This window comes from Tupaia chinensis, unplaced genomic scaffold (genome assembly GCF_000334495.1).
Source record: "Tupaia chinensis unplaced genomic scaffold, TupChi_1.0 Scaffold000097_1, whole genome shotgun sequence".
Classification (NCBI taxonomy): domain Eukaryota; kingdom Metazoa; phylum Chordata; class Mammalia; order Scandentia; family Tupaiidae; genus Tupaia; species Tupaia belangeri.
Genome location: NW_006159559.1, coordinates 7,768,098 through 7,779,719, shown reverse-complemented (window position 1 = coordinate 7,779,719; position 11,622 = coordinate 7,768,098).

Below are 11,622 nucleotides of genomic sequence, written 5' to 3'. Positions count from 1 at the left end.
TATATATATATATATACACACACACACACATATATATATTATTGCTAGGGCTAGGAGCATATGTGCTCACCAGAGAGGAAAGAGAGAGAAGAAATACCCCCTCCCCAGTGGGATGTGGTCATGCTGCAATCTTTTTTCCTACATTTCTCCATCCTGTCAGGATTTGGGACACACACATACATGCACAATTGGCATGTTTTTTAAGTTGCCAAGGCAGGTATTTAAATCACAGTCAGCCATGTGGGATCCAGGTCTCAATGCAGTGGGCCAGTCCAGAATATTCAATTTTTAATCCCTTCAGAACTAAGTTAAAGTGAAAAAAAATTGAGTTTCAAAGGGAAAAAGAAAAAGCAAACCATACTTTTAACATCATGTTTTGGGGCTAGCAGGTGGTATGATGGTAAAGGAGCTGGTCTCCCACATGGCCAACTGCGGTTTCAATCCCAGACCTGGTGTCTTGCTTTCTCACTTTCTCTCTTTCTCCCACTGTCTCTAGTGAGTACATATGCCCTATAGGAAAATATAAAAAATAATAATAAGTAAACCTAAATAAATAATTCTAAAATTATGTTTCTTTTACATACTTTAAGAAAATTTTTTAAAAAAATGTTTGTTTTGGTTTTTATTCCAGTATGATCCTGAAGTTTCTAAAGAAATCTAGTTCAGGGGACCAGCAGTTAGCGTAATGGCTATGTCGCTGGACTCCCACATAGTCGACCGCGGTTTGAGTCCCGGACCCGGTGGCTTAAACTCACACCGGGCGTGTGTGCGTGTGTGCCCAAGATCCCGAGAGGAGAATGGAGGAGAAGGGATTGCGGTGTGGCCATCCCCCCTGGGGGGTGATTTCTCACATTCTGTCTCTCTGTCTTTCTGGCGAGCGCACGCACCCTATAGCGAAAACCTCTCCAAAAGAAAAAAAAAAAGAAATCTAGTTCAGAAAAGTGTTTTTAAAAAATTTCATGAATAGGTGGAAGAAGCTACTTACAAAGTTGTTTCATCTGATTAGGCAACAAATGGAGAAATAGTGATGATAAAATAAGCCTTAAAACCAAGAGCTTAAACATTCTGTAGAGTTTTCCTACTTTGTTCCAAAATTTCTTGATATATATGTTTTTTCAGATGTTTATTTTGATCTCTACTTATTAATAGTTATATGGAATTTGCTCCCCCCAAAACAGTTTATTTTTAGAATAAATTTGTCATATATGAGTAAGAAGACCAACTTACTCACTGTGGCTCACTTAAAATGACTATCTCTATTTTATTTTATTTTTTGAGAGAGAGATTTTTGCAATAGGGTACATGCACTTGCCAGAGAAGCAGACAGAGACAGAGAGACAGAAAGCGAAAAATCACCCCCCTCTCGGAGGATGGCCATGCCATAATCCCTTCTCCTCCATTCTCCCCTCAGGATTTTAGGCACACATGCATGCATACACGCCCTGTGTGAGTTTCAAGCTGCCAGGTCTGAGATTTGAACCACAATCGACCATGTGGCAGTTCAGTGCCTTAACCACTATGCCATCTGCTGGCCCCTAAAATGACTATCACAACAGGAAATATTTTTTATCTAATATTGTTAAGTTAAAAAATGATAACTGATGAATGATTAGAAAAATAGTTGGGGACAAATTAAAATTTTCTTGTTACATTTATTAATAAGTGATAACATTCTGGAATAAAAATAAAAGCTGTTTCTCTAACTTAGCCACCTATCATATATACCTATAATATATATTCTATTCTGAGTCTTCTACAGAAATAAAACAAGCACGTAATGTGAAAATTGGCACGGAAGTCTGCTTAAAGCCTTCATATCCCTTTCCCAAATTAGAATGATATGTTCTAGAAAGGCTAAAACAGAAATATCACAAATAATTTAAAGCACATGATTTTATTTATTTATTTATTTATTTATTGGAGACGTTTTTACTATAGGGCATGCGTGCTTTCCAGAAAGACAGAGAGAGACAGAAAGTGAGAAATCACCCCCAGGGGGGATGGCCACGCCACAATCCCTCCTCCTCCATTCTCCTCTTAGGATCTTGGGTACACACGCACACGCGCCCGGCGTGAGATTACGCCACCAGGTCTGGGACTTAAACCACGGTCAAATACATGGGAGTCCAGTGACATAGCCATTACACCAACTGCTGGTCCCTAAAGCACACAATTTCTTTATTTCAACTCTTTGGCACACTAATGATTGACCTAGGGTTTGTCATTTGCACATGTTTTATGGAAAGGGAAGCTTACCTGATAACGATGGACTCCACAGAGACTAGGTAGTGACCACTCCAACATTGCTGCTCCTCATCTCCTTAGTCTTAACCAACTTCTTTTTATCTTTTTCTCCACTTTTAACCTCTGTGGAGAGAAAAAAATGAAGGTAAGTCAAACTCTATTATTTCTCACCCAAAAAGTATTCAACAAAAGATTTCATGAGCAGAAAATGCAGCTTTCATTGTTGAAAGTGAGAAAGCAGGCCGCCAAGTCCAGTACTCGAACTGCAGTCAACCATGTGGGATTCCGGTGTCTCAACCACCATGCCAATGGCTGCAGTCAGTGTTTATGAAACTCAGTATTACATGTTCCAGGTGAGTGAGGCAGTCAGGGTAGATAGACTATGTCGTAGAAACAAGTGACCCAACGATCTCAGGGGCTGTAAACAAGTTTACATCCTGCTCATGTTACATGAGGTTGACAAGAGGTTATGCTTTCTGGACTGAGGTTTCCAAATGTTCTGAGTGATGTGACACTGCTTTCTCAGAGCAGTAAGGTTTGCTGCAAGAGGGCAAAGACTGTGGAGAATATAAGCCATTGTCCTGAAAGAAACATGTCATTTCTCCTCCATCTTATTGGTTAGGATAAAGATCAGAGTTATCCTTACTTCAAGAACATAGGGATTGTAATACTCTGTAGTCCCCAAAGTAAAGAGAAATATCAACAGGAAGCTTATGCTGCTTTTTATTCATTTCTTATTTTATTTTCTTTTTTTTTTTTTTTTTGTCCATAGAGTGCATGCACTCACTGGAGAGAGACAAAGAGAGAAAGTGATAAATCAGCCCCTGAGGGGGAATGACCACATCACAATCGCTTTTCTTCCATTTTCCTCTTGGGATTTTGAGCAGGCATGCACACATGCCTGGAGTTACTTTCAAGCCGGTGGGTCTGGGACTCAAACTGTGTTTGGCCATGTTGGAGTCTAGCAACTTAACCACTATGCCACCTACTGGTCCCAGATGCTTTTTTTAACTAACTTTTCTAGATATGGGCACAAAATAAAGTGGTTAAAATAAAAATTAAATGTCTTACATGTAATAAGTACTCAATAAATATTTATGAATAGCAGTATATTAGTTTCCATTGCTGCATAACAAATCACCACAAATTTAGCAGCTTAAAACAACACCCATTCATTATGTCAGTTTTACAGGTCAGAAGTTTGGCATGGTGCAACTGGGTTTCCTTCTCACAATATCACGAGGCTAAAATCACAATGCTGGCCAGCCTGAGATCTCGTCTGGAGCTCAGGGGAAGAGTCTGCTCCCAAACCCTTTTAGGATATTGGTCTGTTGTGATAGAGGGGCCCTTGCTTGTTGAATGCCAACTGAGTCTGCTCCCGGCTTCTACAGCTGGTACACCTTTCCATGAAGGCTGCTCCATCATCAAAGTCAGCCTCAGAGAATCTCCCTCACGTGAATCCTTGCTATGCCCGTCTCTATGACTTCCTCTGTACTGACCTCTGAATCCGTATTTGAAGGGTTTGTATGACTAGCCCAAACCCACTCAGGCAATCTCAGTATCTTTTCTAAAAAATCTTTTGAAAAAGAATTATTTTATTTTATTTATTGTTATTATTATTTCATATGAGTTCACCGGAGACAGAGACACACTCAGAGAGAGAGGGAAGGTGAGAAAGTGAGCCTCCAGATCTGGGACTCAAACCACGATCAGCCATGTGGGAGTCCAGCACCTTAGCCACCCTGGCCCCATCAATATCTGAAGTGTACTGATTTTGGACCTTACATCTGCAAAATCTCTGTTTCCATATACAGTAACATCATCACAGGCACCTCCTACTTAAAGGTGCCACAGGCATTACAGGAGAGATTCTATCAAATTGACGGATCATTTTTCAGTTCTGTCTACCACAAGCAGCCTGGGCAGAGTGGATTTCTTTTTCATTTTAGAGGCTGGGCATGAGAGTAACTGAATGTTTTCAGCAGACATTTTTATTTCATTATTGGCATTAAATACTTGACGTTTGCATTGATTGAATGGATTTTGTGAAGGCATCACTTAATGCATAGTCTTTGAAGTTGCTGGATTATTTCAAGCACAATGAATGGAGTCTGATGACTTGAATTGAGTAAGATGCGTTGAGCAGACTTTGAGTAATCTGAAGCAAGTCAGAAAGTCCTCTCTGTCTCGGTCTCCATAACTGTAAAATGGGAATGTTACTCCCTGCCCTGCTAACCTCATAGGGAGGTTGTGAGAATCAAATGATATTATGTGAAAACACTTTCTAAAGCTTAAAGATCAACACAAATGCAAACGCTGTTATTGAGTTTGAATTTTATTTTACTTCTGAGGGCCTGTGAGACCAGATCCTTTTAAAATAACACTGGAAAAGAAGGCATCGAGGCTGAGAAAGGCCCTTGAGAGACACAGGCTTTTTGGCTTTCTGTCCTCACAGAACACAAATTTGATGAACTAATAGTAAAATAAGTGAAAACATATGATACACATTTCTTATTTAATGCATGAAATAGGTGTAAAATTTTAGAGGATTGCTTTGGGAACATGTTTTTGGCTTCTGCTCTATATAATGAAAATTATGCATTATCATATTTTTATGTGGTGTTTTCTGAGGGGACCAAAGCACTTTACAGACAATACTGTTCCTCTTTTGAATATAGCAGCAAGACAGTGGCAGATGTGAAGTATTTGTCTACAGATAAGGTTAGCTCATGGACATGGCCATCGCAGAACATGGGACCCCAGTGCCGTATGTAAATGTTTTCCTTTTTCCCTTGATTTATGATATCTTCCACAGTTAAAAAATAGTTTGCGACTTTTATGAACCCCAAGACCACACTATTAGTGCATGTCTCCTCCATATTTCTTTTATATTAGAGGCTAAGCATGAGAGTAATCATGTTTTCAGTAGACATTTTTATTTCATTATTGGCATTAAAGTCATGAAGTTTGTATTGCTTGAATAGATTCCGTGAAGGTATCACTTAATGCACAGTCTTTGAAGTTGTTGGCTTATAAACAAACACATAAAATGGTTGTCAGTCGCCCAGCCATGTCCTGTGACACATTCTTTGGTCTAGGTCTATTATTGAGGACAGTACCAAGAAAGTTTGAAAAAGTCCACCACTTGTAGAAATGTATTCTCAACATAATTTAAACTTTCTTTTCTCTTCATATGTTTTCCTTACTCCATGAAGGTAGAAATATAGTTGATTTTACTTCTGCTGAATACAAACAACCAAGAGAAAAATGGTTTTTAACAAGTACCGCAAGAAATGGGGTTAGATATAAGGAAGAGTTTTTAATAGTAATGCTTGTTCCATGTTGCAGAGAGCAACTGAGGGGGTTTTTGTAACTTGTTCTCCAGGAGGACTTAAATAGGAGAAATGCATCCAGCTATGATGCTAGCGTGAAACTAGGATGAATGTAGGATCAATTTCTTATGGCCTTTTTCTTTTTTTTTAATAATTATTTATTTTTATTTTATTTATTCATTCATTTATTTTAATTTGATCAGAGAGAGAAACACACAGAGAGCGAGAGGGAAAGTGAGAAAGCAAGCCACCAGGTCCGGTATTTGAACCGCGGTCGGCCATGTGGGAGTGTCCAGCACCTTAACCACCATGCCACCTGCTGGTCCCCATCTTATGGCCTTTTTCTATAATTACCTTCTTCTTTTTTCTTTCTTTCTTTCTTTATGAATTTTTAGGCTGAACTTAGAATGGCCTCACATGAACACTAAATTATCATCCCCAAAGTCCCTTAAAAAATAACCAGTTATGTACTGGTCTGAGAAGTATTTCTTGCTAGGTAAATTCTCTTTACAAGCCAAATGATGTATAGTGATTGAACTTAAAAAAAAAAAACTAATGAAAATAATCATAATATTCTGAAAAAAAGAGAAAAGCTATTTGAGGATGATGTGCATAGTAATGTCTTTGTCTTGACTGATACGCATGGTAATTGTGCTGGAAAAAGAAAAGTTACACACTATTAAATGTAATGAAAAAAACAATCAGTTAATATTTTAAAATCATTCCTCCCCACCCCAACCAAGGTTTTAGGTTTGACATTCTTCATGTTTCTTCACCTGATATACTTTATTATCTCTCTATTCTAATGTTCCTGACCCTCTAACAACAGGAAACCAGGCTAACCATCAATTTCAGAGAATTGGAATAGGCAGAAAAAGTGCTCTGGACTCATGAACTGAAAACTTGCCTTTTTTCATTGTCATTTGGATTCACATTCGCTCAAACAGAAGTAGGTGTCATCTATTAATACAAATGCAATAAGTAAAGAAAACTGTCAGTTCTAATGGAAATTTTTTTCAAATACAAATAGTGTTATTTTCATGATAGACTGAAAAAATACACATAGGCAGTAGAACCTCCCAAAATGTTTGTTTAATCACTTTTTTTTTGAAAGAGAGAGAGAGAGAGAAAGAGAGAGAGAGAGAGAGAGAGGAGTTTTTTGGCCAGGGAGACAGAGAGATAGAGAAGTGAGAAATCACCTCCCAGGGGGAAGGCCACATGGTAATCCCTTCTCCTCTATTCTCTTCTCAGGATCTTGGGCAAGCATGCACACGTGCCTGGCATAGGTTTTAAGTTGCTGGGTCCAGGCCTTGAACCACAGTCGACTATGTGGTAGTCCACTGACGTAATCATACTCCATCTGCTGGTCCCTCAATCACTTAATTTTTTTAAGCTGTGACTTTTATGCCTAGAGTCATCTAAAATTTCACACATCATTTGTCCCTTAACAGTAAGACAAAAGATTAATTTAAAGCATCATCTCTTGTAAGAAGAGTGGAGCAGGAGGCATCTCATTCCCTGACCACAAAATATATTACAAAGCTGTGATAATGAAAACAGCATAGTACTAGCACAAAACAGACATGCAGGCCAGTGGAAAAGAATAGAGAACCCAGAAATAAATTCCAAAACATACAGTCAATTAATTTTTGACAAAGAGTACCAGTCAATCCAGTGAGAAAAGGAAAACCAGTGGTGCTGGGAAACCTGGGTATCCATCTGCAGAAAGATGAACCTGAACTCCTATCTCTCACCATTGACAAGAGTCAACATAAAATGGATCAAAGGTCTAAATATTAGATGTTGAACTATAAAACTGCTGGTGGAAAACACTGGGAAAACTCTGGGAGACATTGGAGTAGGCAAAGACTTCTTAAATAAGACCCCCAAAGCACAGTCAATAATTCCAGAAATAAGCAAATGGGGTTACATCAGGTTAAGAAGTTTATGCACAGCAAAAGACACAGTAATTAGTGTAAAATGACAACTCTCAGAATGGGAGAATATTTTCATAAACTATGCTTCAGATAATGGACTGATAACCAGCATACACAGGGAACTCTAGAGGTTTACCCTCCAAAATTGATTAACCCAATTAAAAGATGGGAAAATGAGTTGGAAAAAACAACTCTCTAAGGAAGACATACAAACAGTCAAAAGGCATATGAAAAAATGCTCAACATCCCTCATCATTAAGGAGATACAGATCAAAACTACGAGATACCGTCTAACCCCAGTCAGAATGTCTAAGATTAAGAAACAATAAGTGTTAAGTGCTGATGGGGATGTGGTGATAGGGGAATGTAAATTGATACAGCCACTGTGGAGAACAATATGGAGATTCTTCAAAGATCTGCAAATAGAACTACCATATGATACAGCAATCCCACTCCTGGGTATCTTCCCAAAGTACAGGAGAAGGCTTAGTCAGAAAAGTGCTTGCACATCTATGTTTATTGGGGCATTATTTACAATTGCTAAGACATGGAACCAAACCAAATATCCACAAACAGAAGAATGAATTTAAAAAGTGTGGCATGTATACTCTATGGAATACTAGTCAGCCATAAAAAACAAGACCCTGACTTTTGATAGAAAATGGATGAATATGGGAGATTTACTGCTGAGTGAAGCAAGCCAGGCTATGCAGGAGAGACATTATATGTCTCCACTTAATATATATCATCTGTCCACACTCTACGGCTGAAACTGAAAGATTAGAGGATATGGAAACATGGAAATATCTATAACATACTGGATACAGTGTGGGAAGAGGGTGGGAGAAGGAAGAGAGTGTGAGGAAAAACATTAAGGAGGAAAATAGAGAGGAAAGACATGGGACACAGAAATGGATTATTATCTGTTGATGACAATGATAACAGAATTCTGTCCACACTCTACGGCTGAAACTGAAAGATTAGAGGATATGGAAACATGGAAATATCTATAACATACTGGATACAGTGTGGGAAGAGGGTGGGAGAAGGAAGAGAGTGTGAGGAAAAACATTAAGGAGGAAAATAGAGAGGAAAGACATGGGACACAGAAATGGATTATTATCTGTTGATGACAATGATAACAGAATGGTGTGAAATGTATTCATGCTAGAAAAAATCACTTTACAAGCTAAGTGATGTGTAGTGATTGAATGTATAAAAGAAGTTAAAAATATATAAAATAAATTTTAAAAAATAAATAAAGCATGCATTCTCTCTCCTTCTCTCTTTTCTCAAGAGACTACTCTCTCTCTCTCTCTCTTTCTCTCTTTTTAGTTGCCAGAGATCACATTACTGAAAGGGCTGGTACATTTTCTCTTTTTTAATAGTAATTTTTAATATAATGTCTAATTTATGTCTAATAGTTATATATATTTGTGGGTTACAGTGTGGTTCTTCAAAGTATACATATAATGTGTCCTGACCAAATCAGGATAAAAACATATCCGCCATCTGCAACATTTATCATTACTTCATGTTGTGTACATTCAAAAACTTCTCTTTCAGTTATATTGAAATATCTATTGAATTGTCACCCACTTTCTTTACTCAGTTGTGCTATCATAGTATGAATTGCATTCTATCACTTACTTACACTCTCATATCTGTTAACCAAGTTCTCCTCATCCCTTGTCTCCTGTCTTCTTATACCCACCATTGTACTCTCTACTGTGCAATCAAATATTTTTGCTTCCACTAATGAGTGAGGACATACGGTGTTTCTCTTTCAGAGCCTGGCTTTCTCTTAGCACTATTTCCTCTAGGTTAGGCTATTTTGCTTCACATCACAGGAATTCACTTTTTTTAATTGCTAAATAGTATTCCATTTTGTGGATGTTTCACATTTTCTTTCTCCAGCCATTCACTGATGAGCAGGTAGGTTTGTTTCTTTTCTTAGCTATTGTGAATAGTGCTGCATAAACATAGGAATGCAGTTACTTCTTCGGCATACTGATTTCCTTTTCTGTGGCTGTGTATCCAGTCTGAGATTTCTGGATCATAAAGTAATTTTATTCTTTAGTCTTTTGAGGAACCTCCATACTGTTTTCCATGGTAGTTCTGCTAATTTACATCCCTACCGACAGTGCACAAGAGATCTTTCTTCACAGCCTAGTGAGCATTTGTCTCTCTTTTTAATAGCAAATTTTTGGGGGGAGAGAGGGTTTTTGCTATAGGGCGTGTGCGCTTACCAGAAAAACAGAGAGAGACAGAGACAGAAAACAAGAAATCACCCCCCCGGGGGGATGGTCACGCTGCAGTCCCTTCTCTTCCATTCTCCTCTCGGGACCTTGGGCACGCATGCACACGTGCCCAGTGTGAGTTTAAGTCACCAGTTCCAGGACTCAAACCACAGTTGACTACATGGGAATCCAATGACATAGCCATTATGCAATCTGCTGATCCCAACAAATTTTTAATCTTATACATTCTCAAGCAATTATTTATAAGTGAAAAACTTCCAAGACTCTGATATGAGTAAATTTCAACTAGTAATGAATCTCAGTAATGATGACATCGTATCAGATAGCAAGCTATTATTTTCTCTTTTCCTTATGCTAAAGTTACATCTACAAGATTTTTAAAGTGAATTTATAGCTAATTAACTTTAGAAAATAAAATACAATAAGAGGACCACTGAGCAGATACCAGCTATTTAATGACCTGCTTGTACATCAAAGTTAGACCAGATACAGTTCTGATGCTTTTATTTGTTTGCTTCATAGATTGCTTTTACAACTCTTCAGTTAAAAATATTAATAAGAACTAGCAATCATTTCCCAACATGCTCATGTGGCTCCATAATATTTAATATCCTAAATATATTATATATGAGACATATACCAAGTTCTCTGGAGATGTAATTCCAAGAAACTATGACAAAGCACAGCAGTGCAAAAACATGGACTGCTGAGAATTAGACAGGGCACAGCGCAATAAATAATTAATCCTCTCTTTCTTAAGTTTATTTCTTCCACGAGAGAGACAGAGACAGAGGGAGAGACAGAAGACAGAGGGACAAGCACCCCCAATAAGGCCTTTACTTGCAATCCACCCTAGCCTCAGCCAGGGGCATGTGCACTGGCGATCGCACGGTGTTGAGGGAGGCCTTGGGTTTCCCGTGTGTGTCCCATCGCATCACCACTGCGGCACTCCCCGGCCCCCTAAACAATTCACTCTCTCTTTTTCTTTTTTTTTTATGAGAGAGATTTTTTTTTTTTTTTTTTTTTGCTATTGGACGCTTGTGCTCACCTGAGAAACAGAGACAGAAAGAAAGAAAGCGAGCACCATCCCTTCTCCTCCGTTCTCCTCTTGGGATGTTGGGCATGCATGCACATGTGCCCAGTGTGAATTTTAAGTTGCTGGGTCCTGGACTCGACTACAGGGGAGCCCAGCAATGTAACCATTGTAACCATTATACCATCTGCTGGTCCCAGTAATTCACTTTTCATGTTATTCTTTCTTAAATGAAATACACCCCTAACTCGAGCCCCATATGCACACGTGCACACACATACTCACACACACACTCTCACACACAAACATTCCTTCCTGATACCCACAGACTCTCAGCATCTCCCAACACATGAAGCTAGAGAGGGAGAAACGGAAAAGGCCAGAAAAAGCTGAGTGCCCAGCTCTGAAATAATTTCCTGACTTTCAGGCATCATCTGTAAGATTGTTCTCACTTAAAGAAAATGAATTAGTCAGTTCTGACACTATTGGCTTTTAAATTGTGCTGCATATTTTATTTTTCATGGATTTCTTTGGTGCCTCTGTATTGGTCCCCACAGGTTTCAGAATCTTTTGGTTATTAAGTGTTCCTATATTTCACGATCATTCCTAAAATGAGCATTTACTTACGAGCATTCTAGAGTGCTTCTGCCTTATTGCACTTCCTTTAGCCATGGCTGAGGCAAACAGAAGGACAGGAGGACGTACTCTGAATCTGTATTACTCCCGGGCATGGCCGCCGAGTCAGGCATGTTGGCGGTTTCCTTTGTGAAGGGCTCCACAGGCAACTCGGCAGACAGGCCATGTCAACAGGCAGT